Genomic DNA, 7,054 nt, shown 5'->3' on the forward strand with positions numbered 1-7,054 from the left:
ACACAGCCTTGGCAGAGCCATTTCCTGGCCCCACTTCCCTGTCATGCCCAGCCAGCCAATAAACTGTCATCAAAACGGTCTCTAGATAAAACCCAGGATGCACTGCTACATTTGAATTTCAAATAAACAAATCATATATTTGTTTTAGAAACTCACCTTTTAATTTTCTTTTTTTTTTTTTTTAAGATTTTATTTATTTGACAGAGAAAGACAGCAAGAGAGGGAACACAAGCAGGGGGAGTGGGAGGGGAGAAGCAGGCTTCCCACTGAGCAGGGAGCCCCATGCAGGGCTCGCTCCCAGGACCCTGGGATCATGACTTGAGCCGAAGGCAGTCGCTTATAGACTGAGCCACCCAGGAGCCCCAAACAAATCATATTTTTGTATAAATATGTCCTGAAGCGTGGCAGAACACGCCAGTCCCTGAGATGCCATTCTGACGTGAAGACTATTTTGAGCTAAAGGCCCTTGAAAAACAACAGATGCGAGAAGAGCGCCTCACCTCCCTTTCCTTCCCATGTGAGAGATGCCCTCCCTGTACGAGGAAAACAAGAAACATTCTTCAAAGGTGAGTCAAAGCCAAGAGACTTTGCTAAAAATAAGATAACTTCCCTCGCTTCCCGTATTTTGGTTTGTTTACTTTTCCCCATTTGCCTCTCTCTGTTCAACCCAGTATGAAAGCATGTGGTTTCGCCATGTCTTTGGGTCTTCCCTTCCTTAGGAGGCTCCCCGTGTCCTGGAAAATTTACGTACATGTGTGTGCTTTGTTCCCATTCATCTGTCCTATGTCAATCTCATTCTCAGGCCCAGCCAAACACCCCTATGAGGCAAGAAGTAGAATTCTGCCTCCCCTATAGTTCCAAATATTGTGTGGGACACACTTACGCTAAAGAAAAAAAGAGCTCTTTATCTGAAATTCAAATTTAATGAGGTGTCCTGGATTTTTATTTGCTAAAGTTGGCAACCCTAGCCATTGATCAGCCGTCATGATGATGTCTGTTGGGGCCATCACAGCTTACATTTGTAGGATACCTTATTTTATTTATTTATTTATTTTACAGATTTTACTTATTTATTTGAGAGAGAGAGAGAAGCAGTGAGAGAGGGAGCACAGCAGGGGGAGTGGGAGAGGGAAAAGCAGGCTTCCTGCTGAGCAGGGAGCCCAATGCGGAGCTCGATCCTAGGACCCTGAGATCATGACCTGAGCCTATGCTGGAGGCAGACCCTTAATGGCTGAGCCACCCAGGCGTCCCTGTAGGACACTTTAATGACTATTACATCAGCTGTGTGCTGCCCTTTGCAGCCAAGGTCACATCCACCAGCTGGTATGATCCTCCTTTCAGCAGATATGAGCTGGTCACGCTGGACGCCACAGTGGGGGGACATGCAGGCATTGCTGAGGGGGCGGTCAGAGGCTGACGACAGGAGAGTGAGCTGGAAGTGGATGGAGGTTGGCTCTGGGAATCCCTCAGTCCACAGTATTATTACTTCCATTTACATGCAAGGAAACTGCAGTGTATTCATTTAAAAATATGGATAATGGGATGCCTGGGTGGCTCAGTTCATTGAGCAGCTGCCTTTATCTAGGGTCATGATCCCAGGGTCGTGGGATTGAGTCCCACATCGGGCTCCTGGCTCAGTGGGGAGCCTGCTTCTCCCTCCCACTCTGCCTGCTGCTCTTCCTGCTAGTACTCTCCTTCTCTGTTAAATGAATGGATAAAATCTTAATATATGGATAGAGCTCAGTGCTTCTTGAGGCCCTAGAGGAGAGGGATTTGCACAGGTCCTCCCATTGGAAATAACGACTGACTGAACTCTGCAATCTGGGGGTCTCCTACCTCTCCTTCTCACAATGCCAGCCTCTGGAGAAGCCTAAGCAATCCATTAGAATTAGAATTAGAATTTTCTGTCTGTCTCCTTCCCTACCCAACTTCACTCCTCCCACCCCACCTCAGGCTGGGCCCCCAGGGGGCAGGGAAATTCTTACTCCTCTTGAGATTTTTCCAGTCTGGAGCTCAGAGCAGGTGCTTAGTAACTGTGTATTCCAGAAAAAGTTACCTGAAGGGGTTCTCTCTTTCCAGGATGTTATACCCTAAGCCACTGCTTCTCTGGGGGCAGTGAGGCTTCTGCTGGCCACTGCTCTCCAGCTGCTCTGCTCCCTTACCTTCAGGCTGCAGAAGAGTCAGTCGAGGAAGGGCAGATACTTGGGTGGGACAGAAGACTGGGACAGGTTGGAGACACTCAGGATTAAGGAGGTAAAATACCAAAAGCATACCTAGGCACATAACATTATGCTTGATTTAGCTGTTCTGGCAATTAGGGTACGGGTGGGTCCCTAAAATTAAAGTTCAGTGGAAGAGGAGTTAGGGCAGGGCTGGGTTCAAGATCAAGATCGGGGTCAAAATGCTCAGGTAGGGCTAAATATCTTAGAGGGTTGGAGCCACATTCCGTGGCTGTCCCCTTCCCCAGTGCAGTCCCAGCCCTTGCTCACCGGCTCCAGTCACACTGGTTCCCTTGCACGTATGCTGCCACGTGAGGGCCTTTTGCATGGGCTGTTGAGTCTTCAGAACACCCTTCCCCTCAGAAGTCCACCCACCTACTCCTGACCTCCTTCAGATCAGCTTCTCAGTGAGCCAGGCCCTTGCCCACACTGCCAAATGCTGTGACTTCTCCCCAGGCTCACATGCCTCATCACTCTTGCCGGGCACTCCTTTCTTCCTTCCCCAAAATTTTACTTATTTATCTTTTGTTTTGTTGACTAATGTATCCATCCCCAACCTATGGAATAACAGCTGGCATAGTGGGTGCTGAACTTGAACTGGGTTCGGAAGGGACCTTGATAATCTAGATGTTTCTATTTTGGAGTTTCCCATGGAACTCATTAAAATACCCTAACTGGGGACGGCTGGGTGGCTCAGTCGTCTGCCTTCAGCTCAGGTCATGTCCTGGGATTGACCCCTGCTTTGGGCTCCTTGCTCTGCGGGGAGCCTGCTTCTCCCTCTCCCTTTGCCTGCCTGCCGCTCCCCTTTCTTGTGCTCTGTCTTTCTAACAAGTAAATAAATAAAGTCTTTAAAAAAAAAAACAATAAATAAATAAAATAAAATACTCCAAACAGAAACCTTTACCTGGACCTTCTGAGTGAGCTTGAGATGCTTGCTAAGGCTTCTTATATAAAAGCACGTTCTTGGCTGCCGTCCCCACACTTAACAAGGCAGGCTCCCAGAAGGGCATAGTTAGGGCTGAAGCCAGCATTCTGGCAATTCTCTCCTACTGGGGCCCTTTCTAACTCTTCAGGCCGATCTGGGCACCTCCTAATCCAGTGTGGGAACCCTCAGGTCAGAATATTAGTTACTAGACTCCCTGGTGGTACTGATCTCTGTCTAGCTTTCTCTTAACCTGGCCAACCTAGTACATGGTTGGAATTCAGTGAGTTGGTTCTTACTACTTACTGTTACGGTCTTTGTAAGCCGTGATGCCTGGGACCTCGGCATCAACCCAGCTAATCTTCATCTTGCCCTCCCCAAGAAAGCTGAGCAGGAGCAGGGCAGGAAGAATCAGGACCTGAGGATGCCTCTGCCTCTTTCTTTCATTATGTCTGACTTTGGGAGCAAAGTTCTCTAGTGTCTGGAGCACTAGGCTTAGGGTCAGTCATTAATTGCTTTGTGGCCTGAGTATATCCCATAACCATTCCAAGTCTGTTTGCCAATCTGTAAAATGGGCTAACTTCCAGGATCCACTTGAGGCTTCCATGTGACCGTGAACCCTTGGAAATTCCTTGGCAATCCACAGATCATCATACAAACCCACTTATCATGCATCAGCCCTCTAACTCAACGCTTCCCATGGGTCCCCCCAACCCTCCAAGAACAAAGTTGCAGTCCTGAAGGCGAGGTTCTTCTACCCAGCACCTCCCAACCTCCAAAGCCAAGTGCTGCCACTCCTCCCTACACACCCTTCACTCTGGCCAAAGTTAGTCACCGCCCTGAACAGGCCATACCCTTTCTTGCCTCCACACCTTTGCACAGACCGTTCTTCCTGCTGGGAATGCCCCCCTCCCTTTGCATCACCTTCTTCCTTGACTCCCTATACCCAAGGTGGAGTTAGACAGTCTGGGTTAGACTCTGGGCTCTGCCACCTGCCCCCACCAAGTGACCTCGGGCAAAGTTCCTTAACCTCATTTGGCATCAGTTTGCTCATCTGCAAAACAGAGATAATAACAAGACCCAACTCTTCGGGGCACTGTGGGGATGAACTGAGATAACACGGGGCCTGACCCCTGCCTGGCACACGGCAGCTGTTTGGGAAATAACAGCTAAGATTGCTGCTTGGAGTGTGCTTACCGACACCTCTTCCATCCCAGCTGCGCCCAGGATCTCTGCCCTCCCTACCAGCCTGGGAGGTCTGGGCCTATCCTCAAAGACTACCCGAGGGAAGGCTTTGGGAAAGCAGAGGGAACTTTCCTGCCTTTACTGCTTAATAAAACAACTAGGATGAGCGCCAGAATGACAGTGGAAATAGAAGTGGCCAAGGATGGCTGCATTCTTGGAGAGGAGGTCTCCGTCTCAGCAGGTGACAGAAGCTGGGGAGGGAGAGACCACAGCTGCAATAGATTCGCACCCTCCCCCATGTGACTGTCCTCCGTTTTTGAGGGGAAGGGCCAAGAGCCAAGGACAACCGTGCTCAGGCTCTGGACCCTACCCTTTCACCTGTCAGGGCCTGCCTTTTTCCCGGTTAGCTCCTTGCCCAATCTCTCACTCAAATGGGGGTTACTTCTACACCACTGGTAATTCTCACTAATTGTGCAACTACAGGCCAGGACTGTGAACACAGGGTACCAGCTAAGAGCCTGGGCTTTGGTGGAGTCAAGCCGAGTATCTAGAAAGATGTCTGGCATGTAATGGGCCTGTGATGAATGATCACCATCATCATCTCAAACCTTCACAATAACAACGTGCTTTGGAACCAGACTGTACTAAGTTCAAGTCCCTGCTCTACCACTTTCTAGGTGTGTAAACTCTTCTTCTTTTTTTTTTTTTCCAAGATTTTTATTTATTTGAGAGAGAAAGAACAGTGAGAGAGCACAAGCAGGCGGAGAAGGGGAGCCCAATGTGGGGCTCAATCCCAGGACCCTGGGATCAGGGTCATGACCTGAGCAGAAGGCAGATGCCTAACTTACTGAGCCACCCAGGCGCCCCTCTAAGTGTGTAACCTTGGCAAACCGCTCAACCACTGCTTTAGTTTCCTCCGCCTCTCTGAGATAGGATTAAGAATAGCTCCTACCTCTTCAAAGTACTTAGCACAATGCTTGGAAGATGGCAAGCACTCAATAAATGTTAGTGATTATCAACCACTTCTCCATTTGCGGGATGAAGAGATAGAAGAAAAGAGAAATTAATTAAGTAACCGGACCGAGGTCACCCAACTTAAAAGTACTAGAGCCAAGATTCCACCCCGGGCTGTTTGGCTCCAAAGTCAGAATTCTCTTGGCTTTCCCATGTTGTCCCTCCCTTATTTTTCTTGCTTTCCTTCAATAAACTTAAGCCAGAAGACAGTTTAGAAATATATGCTAGCTATAATGACAACGAGTTAAGGCACTCCAAATATATTTAAATACATGCAGTTATGATTTTTTAAAAAATGGATCACTTTTGGAGAGGCTAAGAAAGTAACTCATTATTTTCAAAACCGTAAAGAAAGGGAGAAGAATCAAGCTCTCATCTGCTTTTCCTGGATAGTTTACAAAAGTTAACTCAGGTTAACGAAGTTAGTTGAGAGGGGGAGGTTTCTCTTAGTGAAGGTGTTTCAGCTAGCAGGTGCCAGAGGAATGACAGACCATCACGGTTTTGCAACCCCTAATGAAACCATGGAGCTGAGCGCTGATTATCAACAGCTGCTTACAATGTGTATCTCTTGATAGAAAAACACCCCACCACCTATGGAGTAATCATCCCAGATGTTGAACCTGAATTGCATGAAGTTTCTACAGAGAGAGACACAACCAAACTCCGGACTGTGGGAAACTCCAGCAGACAAATGACCCGGTCTTTTCAACAAATAGAGTGCAAGAGGGGGAGGAAAGAGAAAAAGGGGGTACCTGTCATTTAAAAAAGACTGGAGTAACATCAATCATGTGCATTATATAGACTGTCTTTGGAACCCCAATTTGAGCAGATTCTTTCCGAAATGAGACAACTGGAGAATTTGAACAATCAGATAGTTAAGGACATTGACATGCTGTCGTTTAATCTTTTAGGTATAAGAATGACAGTAGAACTATTTTTAAGTCCTTATCTCTTAGAGATTCATACTGAAATATTTATAGATGAAATGATGTGATAGCTGAGACTTGCTTCAGAAGAACCCTGGGGTAGGGCAGGGCCATAGGTGAAACTCAGCAGGCCAAGCGATGATGATCATTGAAGTGGGGTAATGAGTACATAGGAGTTCACTCTATTATTCTTTCCATTTTTATGTGGTTGAAATCTTCCATAATAAAACCTACAAGAAAAAAACCCAAATGATATAAAATAATTTCGTCTTTATAACAGAGTCTAGTTGTTATTCCTCTCGGGGTTTCATGTCCCCAGTCATGGAGTGAGGGAGCTCGCCTGTTTGGAGCAATGAGTGTCCGTCATGTACCAGGCACAGTGCTAGGCTCTCGTATCTCAGTCAGTGACTCTCAGAACCCCTGGAAGGACAGGAAACCTGTATTGTGCCCATTTCAGAGGTGAGGATGCTAAGGTCTAACTAAATTCCCTTGTTCAGGTCGCACACAGCAAGTGGAGAATGTGAGATCTGAACTCAGGCCTTCCAGTTCTAGAGCCCTGGTGCTCAGTTCTGCTAGAGGTCTCAGCATGCAGTCCTAACCACACGTCCCTCAGAGCCCCTCTGGGCTGCTTTCCAAATTCACAGGCACTCCCTGAGCCTCCTGTACCCAGCTTGCCTGCTGCCAGGCAGAAGGAGGAGGCCGTGATGGGAAGCTGCCAGGGGGACCCCACCTCAAGAGAGGAGGTGTGTGAGAAGCGAGCTTCTGAGAATCCTCAATACTTGCATTGG

General features: G+C 47.8%; 1 long non-coding RNA gene across 1 annotated transcript; it reads left to right on the top strand.

Annotated features, from left to right (window-relative positions):
• Positions 1 to 217: 217 nt before the first annotated feature.
• On the top strand, positions 218 to 6,521 carry LOC131837927 (uncharacterized). Its single transcript, XR_009356382.1, has 3 exons — positions 218 to 566; positions 4,810 to 5,003; positions 5,916 to 6,521. It is a non-coding gene; the product is annotated as an uncharacterized LOC131837927 (long non-coding RNA).
• Positions 6,522 to 7,054: the final 533 nt, after the last annotated feature.

The sequence above is a fragment of the Mustela lutreola genome, chromosome 8 (genome assembly GCF_030435805.1).
Source record: "Mustela lutreola isolate mMusLut2 chromosome 8, mMusLut2.pri, whole genome shotgun sequence".
NCBI lineage: Eukaryota > Metazoa > Chordata > Mammalia > Carnivora > Mustelidae > Mustela > Mustela lutreola.